Source organism: Dermacentor andersoni, chromosome 7 (genome assembly GCF_023375885.2).
Source record: "Dermacentor andersoni chromosome 7, qqDerAnde1_hic_scaffold, whole genome shotgun sequence".
NCBI lineage: Eukaryota > Metazoa > Arthropoda > Arachnida > Ixodida > Ixodidae > Dermacentor > Dermacentor andersoni.
In genome coordinates, this window is record NC_092820.1 from 97,650,148 (window position 1) to 97,672,692 (window position 22,545).

Sequence of the window (22,545 nt, forward strand, 5' to 3'; positions counted from 1 at the left end):
TACAATATAAGACAGGCAAAGTGATCTTTACTAGGGAAGCTACCCGGGCCGAGGTAATTTAGCTAATTGTTTTGGGTGGCCAGGCCCGTGCAAACAATAAATTGTTTGACGTCTTGTCGACTAATAGGGTCGCACAGCGCCCAAGTAATGCGATCATTCGCAAAATTTATTAAAGTTAGCTTGAAAAGAAATATTTCCCGCGAGCAATAAATTTTGACGGCACCGCAATTTCGGCGGTGCCGTCATCTGTTCTAAATAAACTAAGGGCCCGTTACTTATCTCTACGTGTATAAAAGCAAAGCCTGGCATCCACGTCACGCGAAGCCCTGCGACGCGACCAACAGTGTTCGTTACAACATGCGCAGTACACAAGGTGGTGGGTTTGACTCCCGTCATAGGCCGAGGATTCCACTCCCGCCAAAGGTCGTGGGTTGGAGTGTCTTAACTACTTCATCCTATTTACCGTGCCTTAATTAACTTCCATGAATTGACACCAAAAGTCGTGGGTTAGATTCCCACCAAAAATAGAGGGTTTGTAGCCTTTTCGGGCTATGGCGTGTTCATGCAACCAAGCCCAACACCGTATTCTCCGCATCATGAGTCATATAAAGCTTTCGCCATAAAAAAAACATCAAGCCCTCCCACATTAGTTTGGACAGTCGTCGAATATGGCACCACTAAAGATTACAAAGGGCAGAAACGTGCATAGTTTTTTCCTCGGGGTTACGCGTATAGCTCACTCTCGTTACCACGGCTAAGTGACATTCCTTCACACACACTTGCTTGCAAACAAGTGTTCAATGTAGCCCTACACGAGCCCACTTAGTTGTGCGTGTTTCAAGAAATAAATAAAAGGAAAACGAAAATAACTCATATGAGCATGCCCGGGATGGCTGACAGTTTGTCTCCCCATAAAGGGTGAACAAAATGGAATCAGTATAGGTTAAAGTAAGTTAGGGGTAGACGAAAATTATGTAATGTCTGAAATCAAGAGTTTAACGAAATTTCGTTTGGCGGAGAAATAACGACATAACAAGAATAAAGATAGAACGCCGAACAAAATGAGGTAGACTAAAATTCTCAAAGGTTTCGGCTTTACTCAGGTGAACAAGGCTTCCGAGTGGAAGCCGGGACGTTTAAGAATTTGTAGATAATCCCATTTTCGTAGGCGCTCTGTTTTTATTCCTATTATATCTTTAGTCTTATAACAATGTCCACTATAAAGGTATTTTTACTTACACTGGCTCACTTGCACGCCCTCACTGTTATCACTATGATACAAGTATGCGCATTCTTATTCAAACTGGGCGACGAAGCACTACAAATACTGCAGCAGCTGCGCTACGTCTCACCAAAAGGGCTAGCTGCTTTCAGGAAGCCATAAAACTACGTCGCCTAAAATAATATAGCAGCATATCGATATTAGGTCTCTACCAGTATTAGGCCTAATATCGATATTAATTATCGATATTAGGCCTCTATCAGTATTTCGACAGCCAAAAACATTTCTTCTTTGAAGAACTCAATTGAAAACGTACGAAACATGCCTCCATGTAAGGGCGATTGTGATAGATAGAAATATTGCTTGTGCTGAATACGGGTGCTATTTCATATCTGCATACAATGGGTTGCCTACTAATAAGCTCATGCCCTGTCTAGCAAAAGCCACAAGGAAGTTTAAAAAGAAAAATACATTTGGTTTTACAGAAAATAAAACAATATCTGCCACTGAAAAAAAGTGACACACAAGAAATTGTTAGAACAATATCACGGTGAAAGCCATAAACAAAATCGATATCAATTAACGATTCGAATGAGAGAACAATGATAACAAATAATTCTACTAATGAACATACATCGGTATGGCTCGTGCCCGGCCACAATCTTCAGGAATGGAATGGAATGGAAAAACTTCATTGCTCTATATCTCAAAGAGATTGGCGGTGGGCCGGTGTCTTCATGTCTTGAGTCCGGGCGGCTTCACAAGGTCGGCGCCCCTATTCCAGGGCACCGCTGAGTGTTGCTGCTTCGCAGGCGTACTGCACAATTGCCCGTCGGGCTGCGAGCTCGCTGCTGGTGAGCAGACCCTCCCATCGTTCCGCAATTGGGTTATTTATTTACTTTATGTAATGCGAAATTACGCTTGCATTCCCACGTGATGTGGTATAACGTGGGGGTTGCCACGCACCACGGACATGTATCCCTGTAATGGGTAGGGAACATTTTGTGTAGTTTGTGCAGGTTGAAGAACGTACCTGCTTGCAGTCTTCGCCAGCTGACTGCCTCGTGTTGTGTGACCGATGTGTGGGGCGGGGGATATTTAAGTCTCCTTCCTCTGTAATGTTTAAGTATTTCTGCATACGTCGGCTCCACCTTTAAGAGGGCCGTTTCCGACTGCCCTGCTCGGTGCGTGAGTTCGCGAACTAGGCTTTCCACATTTGAGTTGCCCTCTATCGCGGTGTGTGCCGTTATTCAGAATATCCTGTGTTTTATGTTTTTGTTAGGATGCTCGGTTTCGAGGAGGATTCTCAGTGCTTCCTTACTAACTCTGCCTTGTATGTAGTTCCTGCATGTTGCTTTGGAATGTGTTAGAATTATCAGAGATTCGGTCCTGCGGTAACCTTCAGCCGCCGCTAGGGCTACGGCAACTTCTCCCCCCCCCCTTACCGTACAATTTCTCAGGGTCGCGCAGCTAATTGGTGCTCCCGTGTTGTCAACCACTGCTGCCGCGACTCTAAATATTCTAGTTTTGCGGTCCTATGGGTATACGGCCGCGTCTGTGTATACTGTGCTTTCTAGTGTGGCTAGGTATCGTTCCACGTAATCTGCTCGTGCTTGCCTTCTGGCGGCGTAGAGATTCGGGTCCATGTTTCTCGGTAGGGAGCTAACGTCCAGTGTCTGGCGAACGATGTCTGGGGTGCTAGCTTCCCGATCCTATATTTCATCTGTGTTATGCCCTATTCTTTTTAGGAGCTTGCGGCCGGTGGCAGTCTGCTGGAGCCTGGTGATCTGTGCATTAATCTGCGCTTCCACGAGTTCTTCGAATGTGTTGCTTAGGCCCATCTGTAACAGTTTATCGTGGGGCGTGTTGGCAGATGTAGCGCGCCGTCTTATACGCTTTCCGTAGTAGCGTTTGCGTCTGTTCATTTTCGTGCTTGGTCTTGTTGTGGTACGGGAACGAGTACGTGACTCTGCTGACCACAAGGCTTCTGACCAGCTTGATTGTGTCTCCTTCTCTCATTCCGCTTCTTCTTTGAGATACCTTCGTCACCATTCCGCTTACTTGTTTTGTCGATTTTTTGAGTAACCTGATTGTGTGGCTGCATTTCTTGCTTCCTTGAATCCAGAGGAAATCGAGCGGCCGCGTCTCCATAGCCACGTAAATAAGTGTGTTGGAGACAACTGCTCAAAGCAGTGTGGTGACGTCCGATAAACGAGTCCGAGCCTGCGCATCCCATGACTTTCTCGCTGCCGTAGAATCGGAGGGCACGAATGATTTCCTCTTCTAGAGTCAGCAAATGAGGCCCACTACGTACTATCTTCAAACGTGGGTGGCCCCTAATTTGTCGTACAGCCAGCACGCCGGCGTTTTAGACCGACGAAAATTCCTCTGGAACTCTTCGTCGGTCATAGTGACGCTTGCCGCCGTTTGAACCAATGGCGCAAGCGGCTGCTGCCGCACCTATATGACGATTCCGAGTTCAATTAGGGCGTTTAAACCACTTACGTGTTTCGCCTGAGTTCTCCTGTGAATCAAAACCGCAGGTCACAATCAGCGCGTAGCATTCCACTCACGTGCGCTTACAACCTACAGTTGGGCTACGCCCAACATGCCTACAGGCTGCAGCAAAGATGCGCTGAGAGACACTAATATTATTGACTGTCGAGATATAATTGGTACAAGAGAAAGACGTTGTCGATGATGGACCTGGGAATCATCGTTGAAAACTTATAGCGCGTTCATTGCCACTAGTTTCTGTATTTTTCCGAGAGCGATGACGTTGCAACACTACAAAATTCATCGCAACAACGTAGCACAGTGAAAATGGCGGTAGCCACAAGAAAGCGACTGATTGAACAGGGTTAGACACGATTGATAAAGATGGCGAATCGGTGTTTTGAAGATCGCACCATTTTTGAACAGCAATGCATTACAGCTGTCCCTTTGTGCTGATCCTGTCACCGGTGACGAATACGTGCCCCACTGTCCCGCGCATTTGCAGTCCACAATCACTTAATTCCCTTGACTAATTGCGACGGCACATTCCGTTTATGATCGCACAAGGACTTTAAACTGTAGAGAAGCCTCGTTATTAATTCTTCGAAGTTCGATTAACTTTCCACACACAAGGGCTCTCACCGGCCAGACGTAACTGCTGAGATGTCGCCACGATACCCACTGGCCATCGTCTTTTGCCGCAAAATAGCAATGCACACGTGCCTTGAAGTCCACAATGCATTAAAAAAGGGGACAAGTAAGCTGGCTTCAAATGATGCGCAGGCTGAGTGTAAGTACCTTCACCATCTGTACTCATCAATCGATAACAGCGAACGAGCTCTGTCGCAGAGCTGTACGTGTTTGTCATCCACATTTCATGCCGCACGCTTCAAAAACAAATACAAAATTTTTTCCACCACAGAGGCAATTTTCAGTCGTTCGCCATGGTCCCTTCTGCAGACTGCTAGTGAGACTAGAGTACATTAGCAATAATTGGTAAAAACGGTTGTGTGGGCGCTTTCCCATTTGCTGTGCCTGCGTTGGTCAGCCGGGCTGCAACGCTATTGTGCCATCGGCCATGAAGTTCAAGTTTTCGCTTATGTATATTGTACAAGCCTCAAGGCGATAAAAGTGACCATCTACGCCGTCGCCTTTAAATTTTGTTGCGCTCACCAAGCCAGTGACTGAGCAGTGCTGATTCATTTAAACACCTTTTGATAAGTGTTGCTCTCTCGCGCACGAAACGCGTGGCCCAACCTCACTTCAATAATTTCTTGCCCGTTTTGTGCCACATAATCGAAAAGTGCAAATATAGCTGTTGAAAATATTGCCAGCGGGAAGCTCCTAAATATGGTAGTTTCTGATGCGGTCAACAAGTTGAAAATTGAGCTTAAGAAATTATGCAGATATTTTAACATTGACGCAAACAATTTTAACAGTTCAGCTCACCAAAGATGACGGGTAAATTTATCAGCACGTGCAAGGCGACTGCTAACAAGATGCCGTTGGTGTCTTCCCCACATCGCGTAGCCCCCCCCCCTCCCCACCTATTTTATTAAACAGCTCAGTCCGCGTGAAGGCAAACGCACAACGCAGACTTATTGTTTTATTTTTCTTTTTTGGCCATACAGGAATTAGGGTTGGTAAGTTGTACAGGGACCTCACCGCTTTGCTTTAGCCTGTAGTACATTTTCACGCTTAGGTGTTCCATGACATAATTGGACACGACCACAGAGTTTCGAGCAGCAACGCGCTCAAATGCGCGGCCTCGTAAGGCCATGTTTAGATCAGTATTACATTGTCTTTGCTTAAATAAAATGTATGTTGTTTTACTTACGTTTATGCCAGCATATTTTCATGCAGTTATTTTTACAGTTGCTTCAAGTAATTAAGTAAGTCAAAGTTGCTGGAATATTTGAGCACTAAATAAAGCATTGTTAATCTGTGCGTATCGCGTGCATTTGTATCCAATTGATGTTTCTGTGGCATGTGTTTCCATTCTAGCTTCATGGTTCATTTCGTCGAATGACAATTTTTCCGTTCCAGAGCCTTCCTCCACCTTGCGGGATTCTTCAAATCTGATTTCGCATATTCAGTGTTCTTTGCTCTAACAGTGAATAATTAGTTCTCGCACTACGAACTGCTTGGTTCCTTGTTAGTTTAGATGGTAGAACTACTACCGCGGAAAGGCGTTAATCCCCGGTTCCAGTTCCTCACGAGCGTTACTTCTTCCTCAACGCCAGAGGGCTGTTTCTGAGAAACCTGCGGGAACAATTGTAGCCTTCGTGCTGCATTCGGGTGGATAACGCCTTTTCCTATGGAGGAAGGAAAGCGCTGGAGAGGCCCCAGCTAGCCCGAAGAGAGAGTGGAGGAGATCACGTGGTGTTTTTTTGCAAAGAAGCCCTGCGTCTGGTGTGCCAAAGATCAACGTTGCCGTAGAAACCACGCTCCTGAAGCTAATGCTGCTGGTCTTGGCTTCTGAAAAGTAAGACAAGCTTTTTCGGCCCGCGTCATTTTTGAAACACATTAAGTTCGCCAGACAACCTGTCTTTGGAGTCGGGTGTGGAAGGTTGAAAGTTTTGTTTAGCGTATACGAGTGTGAGTGTCAGCCACCAACAAAGACATTCCAGTAATGACGGCGTGGGTGTTCGCCTTCTTCAACGTGCCACAGAAATGCAGAAGAGCGCGTCGGTTTCACTACAGCTGTTCCAAAACTTTCGTAGCCTTTTTACGATGCGAGCTGACAGCACACACTTCCCGCGGCTAGTAGCAATCCAACTTGAAAGCTCGCGACTATCTGCTCCAGCGAGCGGATTGCAGGCACAAAGGGAGATGACACGTTCGGCTTCTGAAATGTCACAATAAATGTTTTTATGAAGTTTTTCACGAACCTTCATTCGCCTTGCGAGATCCCGCAATACGTATTTACAATAACAAGTGTTTGTGTGCAAGAAATATTACATAAATCAGTAATAACAACAATAAACCACAAAGGTGAGAATAAACGACTCTGATAGGTACCACGGCGTAGCATCGTTAAGGCAGGGCTCATTATAGGAATAATAATAGGAATAATAATAGAGCAATCTTGGCAACCAATCTCAGTTTAATTTTTGTGAAGATACCTACACTAGAATGAGCTGGCGACGAAATAATTTTCCTGTCGACGCAATGCGTAGACGGACGGACATCGACCACTGCTCATGGGTAGCTATACACGGTGTCCCAGCTAACTTCTGTCAGAGTTTAAAAATATGCTAATGCCACGTAACTGGACAGAAGCAAAGTAATGTTGTATGCTGTTGCTTGCAGATACTCAAATTATTTTTTTCGTCCCGCCAAACTATGTTACTAGTCTTAAATAATTAGTCAACATTTAAGATAGTATAATTGGAAGAAAAGTTTCAGTGGTAAAATTGCACAGCAACATGAGAACTCCCGATACAGCTTTCTGTTGCTCAATACGTCATAGATAAAGGTGTTTTCCCGACCGTCAAAGAGACCCGCGAATACACGCAAATAGCCTCCAGCGGCCAGTAGCGCAGCAATTTTGCGTGCATTTGCATGCTTCATTGACGCTCGGAAAAACAATTTTATTTAATTTTATGATTTTTCTCCATACTGCTAACCTGGCTCCCAGGCTTCAAGGAGGAGTGAGCATGCATAATTTTTTTCGCAAATAGTTTCAACATGTAACATCACAAAGATATCGTTAAAGAATGCAAAAACTTAACACAGAGGAAAAAGTATTGCATTTTTTGATAATGAAATGCATCACTATAGAACCAATACAGTCAGAGAAAAAAGTCTGGATTGGTTCCTGAGTGAATTGATAAATAGGTTGACTGTTTCACATTATACAACATTGGCTGGTAAAAAATTCTATGCACGGGTTGTTCTCGGAAAAAGTAAATTTTTGAACGTATCGGTGCGATTTATAATATCTACAACTTTCTTAGAGTGACAAAAGTGCCTTGTAAATTATGATGCTGGTTCTAGATACGATGCGGTATCAATATAATTTTGTCACGTAAAACGAAATAGAAGAATTTCAGCCTTTCCGTACTTATTCTTCTTCGTAGCCCTTCAAGTTCCGCTTTTTGTGAGAGCAATGAGGGTGACGTCTGCCAGCTATAACAATTAAAGACAAGTGGGACAGATTTTCTTGGAACCCTCTCTATTTCTACGTTGAACACAGCAGAGGCATCCCACATTACAGCTGCATGTTCCAACAACCACCTAATAAATGTCTTGTAGGCGAGAACTTTTATGTCCCGCGTGGCATTTCCAAGACTCCTCCTTAGATAACAGACCTTCTTCAAGGCCTTTTTTCAATGTATTCGACATGGTCATTCCATTTTAAGTCAGATATGAGTATTAATCCTGAGTATATATGTCTACAGACCTCTGACAGAGCATGACAATCAATGCAGTAAGTAAACAAAAACGGTCGTTTTTTACCACATCACTCTCATTGTGAATGTTTTAGTTTTGAAATTAATTGTGAGCTGCTAATTTATACACCAAGTGTGGAATGGGAATAATGATGTGTTTAAGGATTCTTGAACACTCTGACCGCGAATAAAGTATGCAATTGTCCGCAAACGCTTTATTTTTACACATATATTTTGTACGATGTCATTGATAAATAACAGGAAAAACAATGACCCTGCAATAGAACCCTGTGGGACACCTGATTAACGCGGGCGGAGTTTGAGTTTACAGCATCGACCGGTACACATTGGCTTCTCATGGAAAAATATGCTGATATCCACTAAAGTGAAGACTCGTTTTTCAGAATTGGTTTTAGTTTAAGCAGTAATTTTTGGTGACTAAAATAAGTGAAGGCTTTTACAAAATCTAATAATATATTATCTTTTTGGCTATACATATCAACCACTGCTGCAAGGTCATGGTTTGTCTGAACGAGCTGAGTTACCGTTGAGAATCCTTTGCGAAAATCATGTTGATCTGGGTGTGGGGGTAATTAGGTTATTACTTTCAACGAAGACGGTAAGATGCTTAAATATAATTTGGCGAAGATTTTTTTAGCGCTAGAACATAGCAGAGAAATGGGCCTGAAAGAGGACACAACCGAGCGGTTATTGGTTGTATGTACTGGTTTTACCTTAGCATACTTCCAATCGTAGGGAGGTTCAGCGCGTGAAATTGACGCTTTAAAAATCAAGCAACGATATTTGCCCCAGTATTCAGCGTCCCTTATAAAAAAGCCGTTCGGTATAACATCAATCGCTGGTGATTTCGTAGGATGTATATAAAAATTAGTCACAATACGCCTTCTCCGGAGACAGAAATATCCTCGATAGCTATTATTTCGTCGTAAGTGGCGACGTCGAGGGCAAGGTAATAATCGGACGTGTTAACTGAGAAAAAATAGTTATTCAATGATTTCGCTATTTCCCAATTATCAGCTACTACTTCGTTGTTCACTGATATGCTCGAAATCGGACTCTTTTTTTTTTGGCAAAATGCATCGCCAGAACTTATCTGGTGACGTTAGAAGAAATTTCTTAAAATCTTCACTTTGCTCTTTTTCATCCGGTTTCTTCCAACTGCCTTTTAGCTTCGTACGCATCCCATTTAGGTTGTCTATGCCAGGCACCAACGGCCCCTTTGTTTTTGTTTTGCTGATTTTTTTTTTACTTTACGTCCAAGGCGTACGATTTCTTTCGTTATACAGGGCTTCGATTGCTTAATACATTGTGCTTATGTGTAACAAAATAACTAATACTGTTTGTCACCAGATCCTTGAAGAAGCACCTCAATTCGTCAACAGCGAACAAATTTCGTTCAAAAAGTGTTGAAAATGAGAGAAAGAATCCTCTAAAGTGTCTAGAATGTCCGCGTCACTAGCGCACGAAAACAAAAATACAATGCTTGCCTATTTATCGAACTTCTTAACAAAGTATAGCTGGAGGATTAGATACACTAATTTATGGTCCGAAATGCACAACTGGGCTACGACGACTTATGCCTTTCCTAGCAAGAAAGATATCTAAAACTGAACTAGATTCGGTTTGAATACGATTGGCCATTTTTACTGACTGGGTCAGATCATCATCATCATCATCATCAGCCTAGTTACGCCCACTGCAGGGCAAAGGCCTCTCCCATACTTCTCCAACTACCCCGGTCATGTACTAATTGTGGCCATGTTGTCCCTGCAAACGTCTTAATGTCATCTGCCCACCTAACTTTCTGCCGCCCCCTGCTACGCTTCCCTTCTCTTGGAATCCAGTCCGTAGCTCTTAGTGACCATCGGTTATCTTCCCTCCTCATTACATGTCCGGCCCATGCCCATTTTTTTTTCTTGATTTCAACTAGGATGTCGTTTACCCGCGTTTGTTGCCTCACCCAATCTGCTCTTTTCTTATCCCTTAACGTTACACCCATCATTCTTCTTTCCATAGCTCGTTGCGTCGTTCTCAATTTCAGCAGAACCCTTTTCGTAAGCCTCCAGGTTTCTGCCCCATATGTGAGTACTGGTAACACACAGCTGTTGTACACTTTCCTTTTGAGGGATAGTGGCAACCTACTGTTCATGATTTGAGAATGCCTGCCAAACGCACCCCAACCCATTCTTATTCTTCTGGTTATTTCAGTCTCATGATCCGGATCCGTGGTCACTACCTGCCCTAAGTAGATGTATTCCCTTACCACTTCCAGTGTTTCGCTACCTATCGTAAACTGCTGTTCTCTTCCGAGACTGTTAAACAGTACTTTAGTTTTCTGCAGATTAATTTTCAGACCCACCCTTCTGCTTTGCCTCTCCAGGTCAGTGAGCATGCATTGCAATTGGTCTCCTGAGTTACTAAGCAAGGCAATATCATCAGCGAATCGCAAGTTGCTAAGGTATTCTCCATCAACTTTTATCCCCAATTCTTCCCACTCCAGGCCTCTGAATACCTCCTGTAAACATGCTGTGAATAGCATTGGAGATATCGTATCTCCCTGTCTGACGCCTTTCTTTATAGGGATTTTGTTGCTTTCTTTGTGGAGGACTACGGTGGCTGTGGAGCCGCTATAGATATCTTCCAGTATTTTTACATATGGCTCATCTACACCCTGATTCCGTAATGCCTCCATGACTGCTGAGGTTTCGACTGAATCAAACGCTTTCTCGTAATCAATGAAAGCTATATATAAGGGTTGGTTATATTCTGCACATTTCTCTATCACTTGATTGATAGTGTGAATATGGTCTATTGTTGAGTAGCCTTTACGGAATCCTGCCTGGTCCTTTGGTTGACAGAAGTCTAAGGTGTTCCTGATTCTATTTGCGATTACCTTAGTAAATACTTTGTAGGCAACGGACAGTAAGCTGATCGGTCTATAATTTTTCAAGTCTTTGGCGTCCCCTTTCTTATGGATTAGGATTATGTTAGCGTTCTTCCAAGATTCCGGTACGCTCGAGGTTATGAGGCATTGCGTATACAGGGTGGCCAGTTTCTCTAGAACAATCTGACCACCATCCTTCAACAAATCTGCTGTTACCTGATCCTCCCCAGCTGCCTTCCCCCTTTGCATAGCTCCTAAGGCTTTCTTTACTTCTTCTGGCGTTACCTGTGGGATTTCGAATTCCTCTAGGCTATTCTCTCTTCCACTATCGTCGTGGGTGCCACTGGTACTGTATAAATCTCTATAGAACTGCTCAGCCACTTGAACTATCTCGTCCATATTAGTAACGATATTGCCGGCTTTGTCTCTTAACGCACACATCTGATTCTTGCCTATTCCTAGTTTCTTCTTCACTGTTTTTAGGCTTCCTCCGTTCCTGAGAGCCTGTTCAATTCTATCCATATTATAGTTCCTGATGTCCGCTGTCTTACGCTTGTTGATTAACTTAGAAAGTTCTGCCAGTTCTATTCTAGTTGTAGGATTAAAGGCTTTCATACATTGGCGTTTCTTGATCAGATCTTTCGTCTCCTGCGATAGCTTACTGGTTTCCTGTCTAACGGCGTTACCACCGACTTCTATTGCGCACTCCTTAATGATGCCCATGAGATTGTCGTTCATTGCTTCAACACTAAGGTCCTCTTCCTGAGTTAAAGCCGAATACCTGTTCTGTAGTTTGATCCGGAATTCCTCTAGTTTCCCTCTTACCGCTAACTCATTGATTGGCTTCTTGTGTACCAGTTTCTTTCGTTCCCTCCTCAAGTCTAGGCTAATTCGAGTTCTTACCATCCTGTGGTCACTGCAGCGTACCTTGCCGAGCACGTCTACATCTTGAATGATGCCAGGGTTCGCGCAGAGTATGAAGTCGATTTCATTTCTAGTCTCACCATTCGGGCTCCTCCACGTCCACTTTCGGCTAACCCGCTTGCGGAAAAAGGTATTCATTATACGCATATTATTCTGTCCTGCAAACTCTACTAATAATTCTCCTCTGCTATTCCTAGAGCCTATGCCATATTCCCCCACTGACTTGTCTCCAGCCTGCTTCTTGCCTACCCTGGCATTGAAGTCGCCCATCAGTATAGTGTATTTTGTTTTGACTTTATCCATCGCCGATTCTACGTCTTCATAAAAGCTTTCGACTTCCTGGTCATCATGACTAGATGTAGGAGCGTAGACCTGTACAACCTTCATTTTGTACCTCTTATTAAGTTTCACAACAAGACATGCCACCCTCTCGTTAATGCTATAGAATTCCTGTATGTTACCAGCTATTTCCTTATTAATCAGGAATCCGACTCCTAGTTCTCGTCTCTCCGCTAAGCCCCGGTAACACAGTACATGCCCGCTTTTTAGCACTGTATATGCTTCTTTTGTCCTCCTAACCTCACTGAGCCCTATTATATCCCATTTACTACCCTCTAATTCCTCCAATAACACTGCTAGACTCGCCTCACTAGATAGCGTTCTAACGTTAAACGTTGCCAGGTTCAGATTCCAATGGCGGCCTGTCCGGAGCCAGGTATTCTTAGCACCCTCTGCAGCGTCACAGATCTGACCGCCGCCGTGGTCAGTTGCTTCGCGGCTGCTGGGGACTGAGGGCCGGGGTTCGATTGTTGTATTCATATAGGAGGTTGTGGCCAAGTACTGCACCAGGGTGGCCAATCCTGCTCTGGTGAGAGAGTGCGTTACCGGTTCTGGTCACCGGGATCAGGCCGCACTCCAGGCCTGATCAGGCCAGTGCGCACTAAAACGACAAGAAAAGGTACGGAATAACTTGAAAGGGCATTTGGAAACTAATCCGGTCAATTCACAATAGGAAAATATTAAGCTCGCCACGTATTAAAATGTTAAAAGCATAATTTTTGTGCGTAGACAAAAATTCGTTCAACGAATCCACAAATTCGTCAGAACAAATGGGTGGACTACAAAAACCCCCAGTGACCGTATTGGCCGCATCTAGAATAAATTGAACGATAACGCATTCCACTCCTTTTGATGCCGGGCAATCGCATCACATTTAGTGATTCTTGGAACAAAATGGGGACGCCGCCGCCTCGGGGACATCTGTCGTTGCGGTATATCATGAAGCTTGGTGTTGTTATTTCAAAATCCATAATATCTTGGTGTAACCAAATTTCAGATTTTATTAGTACATGTGGCCTGTATGCCATTAGAAAGCTTTTTCAGGTCGACAACATTATTGACTAAGCTTCGGGTGTTTTAAGTTCAGACGCCGAATGAGCTTTGTTATTTCGCTTTTACGTCGTTGTTTTTTTACAAAGCCTGCTGCTACGCCGACCAAGGGCAACCATTTTCATTTGAAGACTGTCCCATTCATACAGCTGATTATCAATTCATGTCTTTTTGTATGTTAGATCACCTTGGCACCTGCTTTTCTGTTATTGGACGCAATAGTCCACAAATTGTTTCGGGTTTGCCTGGTGGCTCCTGAGAAGTCCTCTGACATTAAAAAAATAGTTCCTTTTCTTGTCTCTTCTCTTTTCTTCGCTTTTCTCTTCGCTTCTCTTTTCGGGGCGTGTATTAATTTCATAATTATCGGTCGTGGTTTATTTCGCGGCATGGTGGTAGTGGTAACAACTTTATTAACAATCCGGCAAATTCGTGGCCTGGGCCTAGGCCGCCCCCGAGGAGGTCCGGAGATCCTGTCTCCTCGCCGCCTCACGGGCTTGCTGGATGGCCCATAGTTGATTTTCGAGGTTTGAGCTGCGCAACGCGGCCGTCCATCGCGCCGCAGCTTCATCTGGGGAAACTGCATTTTCTTCGCATATAACGTCACATTCCCAGAGAATGTGTCTAAGAGTTGCGTGAGCCCTGCTGCATAGCTTGCAGTTATCATCTGAGTAGACGTCCGGATATATCCTCCTGAGATGGACGGGGTTGGGGAAGGTCTTTGTTTGTAGCTGCCGCCAGTCTACCGCTTGGGCCCTGTCGAGTTTGGGGTTAGGGGGCGGATAAACCCGCCTTGAGGTTTGATAAAATTTTGTAATATCACAGTATCTGGTCATGCGTCCAATTATAAGCAGTCTTAACACAGAATTTACTTCTACACCAAGCTTAATTTTGAACAAGTCTTCAAATATTATTGATTCAAGTCAGTCCTGTGTTACTTCCAAACATCCGAGGATGCCAACATCAGAAGATTGTTTTGCCTACTTCTGTCTTAAAATCTCGCTAACTTTTTTCCCAATCCCTGAACAGTTTTTTGAGACTGGATACTTTGGTACCCGGTTTCATAACGACTGACATTGATGTTTGAACCTTCTTTAGTTTCAACTCTATCGCATCTAGTCTTTTATGCACGGTCTTTTGGCCCTCAAGAAGTTCTTTTAATAATTCTTTGGTAGACTGAGCTGAAAAGAATTCTACGTCGCCACAAAGTTTCAGTAATGACAAGACTTTATTTCGTGCATGCAGGCAACATAAATACAAGCTGTTCTGGCACGTCAGCTAGAGACAGCACGGGTCATTAGATTTGACAGTACAATTCTTGTCACTAACCTGCATAAATGAAAGTAACGTGTTAGTTATAGCTGTGACAGGAGGCCAGCCGACGTGCTCACTAGAAGCAATTGCAGAAGTCGAGTTGCCTATATAGGTGGTAGTCGATAATCGCCGTGGCACCCTAACAGTGAAGTCTCTTCTGTGCACTCGCCTTGATGGAAGGGTGCAGTGTTAGCAAAATGCATTCTTTTGAGGGATGCCTTGGCCATCAATATCGCTCTTAGCAGGAACAGCTGCATAAAGTAAAGGGTTGGTCATAGCTGTGACAGGTGTCAAGGCGGCATGCCGTATTGCACGTACTGTATTATATATACTGTTATAGCACGCATTGAGCAACAAGAAACTGCATCGGGAGTTTTTCATGCCGCTGTCCTATTGACACTTTTAATCTAATTATAATATAATTAATGCTAATTATCTCATTACACCGAAATAAAAAGATTATTTCAGTCTCTCCAAGTGACAGCAAGCAACATAACTTTGTTTCTGTCCAGCTACGCAGCATTCGCATGTTTTTAAACTCTGGCTAAAGTTAGCTAGGACACCCTGTATACAGCTTCGCTGTAAAAGCAAAACAAAGGAAGAGAAAAGAATAGAAAACGAAAAGGAAAAGAGGGGCCAAACGAGCGCACAACACATGCGCTATTACATCAGCCTCCCCCCCCCCCCCCTCCCACCCATCACTTACTCTGCCCGTGTTTTTTCTGTGTATGTGGGTTAGTTGGAATATTTTGAACCAATGAAACCAAGCTTCTACCCTTACCGATTGTGCACATATATTTTTCTCAGTCAGGCTTGCCAGGCTAGATAGAGTTGTGCTTTTTGTGCACGGAAGGTAATACCAATCATAGTTCGTCTGCAACACCTCTCCAACTTCCATGAGCGCACTATGACTCACCGGTTGCACGCAATTGCCTAAAATTGAACCCTAGCAGGTTGGCTACTAAGTAATACCGTTCTTCGGCGGAAGTAAATGGGCTACCCATCCTAATCGTAAAATGACTGCTAGTGTAAGGCCGAAATGGGTCCAATTGACCGGTTGCGAGACCAGCATAAGATTATTCCATTGTTACCCATTACTAAAAGCAGCACAATAATGTGCAGTGTCATGTAACAATTCCGCGTTCCTGAAGTATTTCATGTAATTTCTTACAGGTGGTATGGTCACGTCGACGGAGCAGCTATTGTATGAGTACGGAAAATATACATGTGGCATCTTCAGGGTATCATACAGAGCAGGGATGGGAGGTATGTAAAAAGCAAGAACGTCTTTTATATGAGTTGTATGTTTCAACACAGGTGCATCCTAAGTCAGGGCGAAAGAATCCTCGCCAATTGTGTACATATGCTTGGATAAGAATCAATGGAAGCTATTTATACCAGAAAGGATCAGAAAATTTCTATTAGGGGGTCGACTGCAAGGTTGGGCAAAAGTGAACCGAACTTCAAGAAAAAAAAAAATGGCCTCATTTAGCGACAATACTAAATTGAAAGACGTAGATGATGTTTTTTTTCAGTTATCAGGCGCTGTGATCTGCACACGTTTTTTTTTTTTTTTCGGTTGTGCTTCTCTTGCGTCTTACTCACATCGTCGTATTTTATTGTGCGCGGTTTATGAAAATTGCTAATACGACGGATTCGCCCAGCAACACGTCCCTTTATCGGCTTTATCTTCCGTATCTAGAGGCTGATAACTAGAAGAACATGGATCAGATATACCTGGACTCACTAAGGGTATTTGCTGTAGCGCGGGTAAAACAACAGACGCAGTAGGTGCAAGCAATGGAATGGTTTATTGAAGATAGCGTGGTTGCTTTTATTCTGTACGAATTAGTAGGTGCATGCGCACGTCGTGATGCGATAGGCGGGCTTGCAATGACGCGATACGGCATTTCCTCCCCCTTAGAAGCCTACCCGGTCGGGTGGTCTCCTTGTGCGCGTAGAACGCCTAGGAAGTCCTAAGCCCACCGGTACACTTGAGGCTGCTTCACTGGAAGCCTGGGATGTTCCAAGTGACCCGTCTGCCGATGGTTCAGCGTCTTTCACTGCAGAGGGTTGATTACTCTCTGTGACTTGGTTGTCTCCAGGTCGAGTTGCGTAGAATCCTTGCTTTATTTCATACGCTGCAAGTCGTGGCCGCACTTGGTTCATGTGACGGCGCTGCACCCCTCCTGTGTTGTCCACCTTGACCATACGTCTACCTCTTGTTGACGTCACCATGCGGGTACCCATCTCTAGCAAGCGTCATTGCACTGCCGCAACCAGACAAGCGCTCCCGGTTGAAAGACTTAAGACAACGGTGCCGGGGGTCTGCTCACCGTGGGGTCCCGTGCCACCTCTTCCTCTGGAAAATGTCCGCATAGGCGGGTCCTGGGTTGAAAACACAGCAACATCTCGGCGGGCGACTTCCCATCTCGAGTCGGTGTTGCCCAGTAGCGCAGCAAGAACTTGGAAATACGATTGAGCAGACTTCCATCCTTATTTTTCTTGATACCTTCCTTAATGGAGCGCACTGCACGCTCCGCCAATTTATTTGACGGCGGATAGTATGGAGCGAAGGTAACATGACACACATGGTTATCTTTGAAAAATTTTTCAGTCACTGAACTGCTAAATTGTACGCACTGCTGCCCGCTTTGTAGCAGCTTGTCTATGTCGCGGTCCAATCCGGGGTGCCAAAACATCGTACGGAACAGGCGCTTCATGGCAGTCATGCCTGGGTGGGTGTTGCGAAGTTCGCTCAGATTAAGTGCCCGCACGGTCTCAGGCAGAACTACGCGATGACCCCAGTATATTAGTCCTTTACTGACAGGGAGTTCGTATCGGCGGGTTAAGTACGGCGGAAGGCATTGTTGCTTCGGCCCCATCTGGTTTGGCCAACCGCGAAGGATCCATGTCTTTCCCTGTCGGAGAAGCATGTCTTGACTCGTGCTGTTTGCCAACTGCTGTGAGCTAAGAGAAAAATCTGTCAAAGCTTGCGCATGTAGCACATATTCGACTGGATCATCTTCACCAGGGTGCCCTTGCTCCGGCAGCGGCAAACGGCTCAAAGCAGCGGCATTCGCCTGTAATGTTCCTTTCCTGAATTCTATGTCATACTGACACGCTGACTAAAGGAGCGCCCAGCTCTGTATCCTGGCCGCCGCTATCTGCGGAATTGGTTCCCCGGGATGGAACAGCCCTGTCAGCGGCTTGTGGTCCGTTATCAAACAAAATTTATTACCAATAAAATAGTTTAGGGCGAGCGCTTCCTTTTCCAGTTGCGAGTAATTTCACTCCGCCGGCGCCAAGGTTCTACAGCGAAAAGCTATTGGATAGTCTTCGCCGTTGATGCGGTGGGACAGCACTGAGCCCAAGCCGACCGATGAGGCATCGCATTCCAGTCGAAGGGGTTTTCTCGGGTCATAGTGGACAAGAAATTTAGCCTTGCCTAAGGCACTCTTTGGTTCTCTAAATGCGCTGTCCTAGGACGGCCCGCATTGCAACAACACCCCCTTTGCGAGCAAGCGATATACGGGAGCCAGCATCGTTGACAAGTTGGGCAAGAATTTAGCATAATAAGTAACCAAGCCCAAGAAAGATTTGAGCTGGCTTACCGATGTTGGCTTCCGTGTGGCCAGTACCGCCTCGAGGTTATCTTGCAGAGGGTGAAGACCTTTGGCATCGATGCGCTGCCCCAGAAACGACACTTGTGCTTGCCTAAACCGGCACTTGGCTTTGTTCAACTTCAGGTTGCGTTCACGAAGCCGCTGAAACACCTGCCGCAGTACCGATGTGTCATTTTCCTTCTCCGCCACAATGATGTCGTCGAGGCACACTTGAACATTCGGCAAGCCAAAATCGATTACATGCCGTCGCTGGAACAAGGGGAGGGGGGGCTAAAGCAATTCGAAATGCTAGGCGATTGTAGCAGTAAAGGCGCCGGTGTGTGATGAGTACCACCGTCATTCTAGCTTCGTCTTCCAGCGGCAGCTGATTGTACGCGTTGCTTAGGTCCAGAGTGCTGAAGACTTCGCCTCCAGAACGCGCCGCAAACATGCCTTCACCTTTGGGCAGGGGTTGACTGTTACCTTGAAGTCGCTGCACAATCGTATATCGCCGTTCTTTTTTTGCTACCGGAACCACTGGTGTTGCCCAATCTGAAATGCTTATCGACGAAAGCACCCCGTCTTGTACAAGATGGTCGATCTCTGCTGAAACTTTGGAGCGCAAGGCATAAGGCTGTACGTGCCTTACAGAAACGTGGGCGGACTCCAACCTCGAGGCGTAATTGCACAGGGGGGCCCTTGCAACAGCCAATCTTCTGGTCGAAAACATCCGAAAATTCATCGAGCAGGGGCGTCATCTTGTTATCACGAACCACTTTTACACTTGAGGTGGTTCTAGTGTCCCAGAAGGACACACCCACCTTACGGAAGGCCTCTATCGTGTTCCGGCCGCAGAGCAGTGGTCCGTAAGATGCCGCCACGATTAGCGTGCTGGTCACAAAAGTAGATCCAGAATGAACCCTCATGGTTATCTCGCCGACAACTGGCAATAACCCGAGGAAGCATGTTAAGCGGAGCGACGTTTCTTCCAGTGCCGGCTGCCATTTGCTATGTTTCGTAAATATGCTCTTCGGTATGACACTGACCGGAGAACCCGTGTCTAGAATCATACGCAATTTCCTGCCTTGCCATGTCAACTCTCCCTCGAGAGGCTTCAACGTAGCACTGTCGGCGGAGCTGTGAGCGACAAGAGCAAGCAGCATTTCTTCTTCGTTCTCACCTTCCATTTCCTCGACAGCAAAGGCACCAGGTTCCCGAGGGCGGCTACTGCTGCAAACATTCGCCAGATGACCTTTCCTGCCGCAATGGTGGCACTTGGTGTGTCAATGACGGCACATGTGTGTTACGTGGGGGCCACCACAAGGCTCACATGAATGGTTGTTCTTTGCAGTGTTCCACTCCGTCCAGGGTTGTCGTCCTCACTGCGACTGTACAACATTGATGCTGATTCCCGTAGTCATTGGGTCTGCTTCTCGCATGTTATGAACGTCGCCTAGCGCCTTCTCTGAAGCTATGGCAAATTATTTTGCCTCCTGAAAAGTTAGCTTCTTCCGCGTTAATAGGCAGCGTCGTGCGTCGTCGTTCCTGGTTCCGCATCCTATGCGGTCTCGCGGCATACGGTGCAGTGAGATGCCGAAGTTGCAACTTTCCGCCAGTCTCCGAAGGTCGGCAATGTATGCCCAAACGCTCTCTCCATCCCTCTGTTTGCGCATGAAGAACGAGAAACTCGCAGCTATTTCATTAACTTGAGGATTGTAATGTTCCTCGAGGTATTCAACGACTTCATCGTAAGATAACTTAGAAAGCAATACATTGTGACGGTCCGCTAATGAGGCTCGTCGTTTGCAGAGTACAACAAAAAGGTCAGCCGAAGACGTTTGAATATCAGAATATGTGTAAATGGCATCAATAGATGTCTGTACTACTCTAATGGAAACATGAATAATAAGACTAGGAAAATGAAGCTGGGAGTGCCGAGAAAGCAGCATAAGAAATGGGAAAAGATGAAAAAAAAAAAACGACCGAGCGATGTAAACAACATACCGAAATGGCGAACTAAACTTTCTGAGGTTGCACGGGTTAAATTAGGCTTTCCCTCTTTAGCATCCTAATAATCTTGCATAGAGAAAATATATCCAAAAAATCAAGGAATTACCACAGAACGAACCTCACTTAAGGATTATTATGGGACATGAAATATTGCCTAATGCTTCCTGCTCCCATGCATGCATTCTATTGCAAAAAGAAACTGCTTTTTGCATGGCCCACCTAGGTTCAGTAACTATAGAGCAATGAAAATAAGTTTATAACTTCCTAGTTAATACCAAATATATCCTGGTTATAAAAGCGTCAACTGCAGACTCTTGTATTTTTTTTGTCGCGTGGCCGATGTGTTATTTGTTTATTTGAGTGTGTTGCAATAGTCAGTAGTTATTTCGACTTAAGGATTTTACGCAGCGCAGTTCGCATTGCGGCTAGAACTGAGAGGTAAACCGTCTAAGAAACCGCGTGGTGCTACAGATATAAGCAGTTCGGTTCGTTAGCTGCTGCCAAGGTCATGCCGGCGAAATTTCTAAGTCGCGAGATAGGCAAGTTAGGCGAATTAGCTAATTAAAGTTGGTTCTAAGACAGCAGCGGCTTGTGGCGTAATTAGGCAATAAAATGCCGAATAGATGGTACTAGCTTAATCCCAACCATATTCCCCTTTATAGTGACGTGATAGCTTGGTAATACGCGAGAGCGAGGCCCCAGCGGTCAAATTAGTGGGCCTGGAATACAGACGAGTAGTTTAAGTGGAAATGGGTTTAAGCATTCTGAGATCAACGTGAAGTGTTCATGCGAATGGACAGCTTGGATAGTTGGCAATGCGTAATCTTAAGCATAATGTAACGAGAGCCCAGGAGGGCAATTGTGCGAGTATGTCTGCTGTGTGAAATGTTCTGGTTGCGGTACACTGCAGTTAATATAGAGTCGTTCTAAACGATGAAGGAAGGTAATCGAACATCTGGCTTTTTCATACTTTGGGGAGCTATGTGCAAGGCGGCACAAGGAGCTTTTGGGTTTTGGTTGATCAATATTGTCAATACAGCGCACGATTAAAATATTTTTTACCATCGAGTAAATTTTGCAAGTGTGCAACAGCCAAACACTTTTAGTTACTTCAGCTGTATTTTATTACACGTTCTGACGGTTTTGATTTCTTTATAGGTTTTCAATATGAAGTTCGTGTGAAGAATTCAACAATTGAGCATCCAAACGCAAGTTGTGTGGCGCAATTTCTGAAGCTTTCGCAACAACGTCAAGTTACAAACTTGTACAACGATTCTTGCCAGCACACTTGATATGATCGAGAACACAAATCTTTTGAAAATATGTGAAACCGGACGGTAGACAACCATGAAAGTACCAGCAGACATAGATTGTACTGGTTTGTAGTATAGGGGAGTAAACATATTCGCTATTGAATTGCTCAAATATTGCAGATTTAATGGTAACGTACATTTTTTCAATTTTCTTCTTGCCTAAAGATTCAGCGGTATAGGTTCTGCCAATTACCACTTTAAAAACATTAAAACATTGGTAACATTCCGTTCTTTGTTGTTTTAATTTGTATTGTAGTTGATCACTTTCAGAAATGTAGGAAGAATGTCATACGCAAAATTGAGGTCTGGTTTGGTTAAGGTGAACTATCCGAGAGCGTAAATGCCAGTTCAATAATGCTGCAGATGGAGGGCTGTAATATCGGGCAGCATACATATGGTGCATGTCCTGGCCTGCTTTGGGGCGTGCAGGTGACACTGTCTTTTGGTGCATCTTCTACGACTACTTCTATACTGCATGGCTGTAAAGTAGTGGTTTTCACAAATCCAACAGCACTTATGAAGTGGCGTGGCATGGTAGTGCACGATCATTTTACTGAATTAAAGATAAGTAAGGAATTATTGCTCACTCAAAACCTGGATTCAGGTCGCAAAAAGTATCACTAGATCTTTCCGTGTGCTAAAGTGGTCAGATAGAGAAAGTAGTGCAGCGTGTCGGAGAGAGGGAGAGAGAAACTTTATTACAATTGTAAAGATTTGAAGGAGGGGTGGTTGGAGCCTCTCAGTCCAGGGCCCCACTGGCCTCTGCCGCCTGCCTGACCTGGCTAATTCAGGACTTTTGTCCTGCCAGGTCGGAGCGGGCGAGCTGTGCCTCACACTGCCCCATTGTCCTACTGGCATTTGGCCTATGAGGGTGCTTAGTGCACTCTCAGGTTATGTGTATTATGGTAGGTATGCCACCGCACCAAGGGCAGTTGGCCCTATAGCGAGGGGGATACATGGCGTTCAGCAATTTTAA

At 44.9% G+C, this 22,545-nt stretch overlaps 1 long non-coding RNA gene across 2 annotated transcripts in view; it reads left to right on the top strand.

Moving 5' to 3' along the window:
• LOC140219303 (uncharacterized) overlaps positions 1-21,795 on the top strand; it is a 46,824-nt gene extending 25,029 nt beyond the window's left edge. For both annotated transcript variants that reach the window (XR_011895481.1, XR_011895482.1), the window contains exons 4-5: positions 15,815-15,907; positions 21,415-21,795. This is a non-coding gene — a long non-coding RNA (uncharacterized lncRNA). The remainder of the gene's footprint in view (positions 1-15,814; positions 15,908-21,414) is intronic.
• Positions 21,796-22,545: the final 750 nt, after the last annotated feature.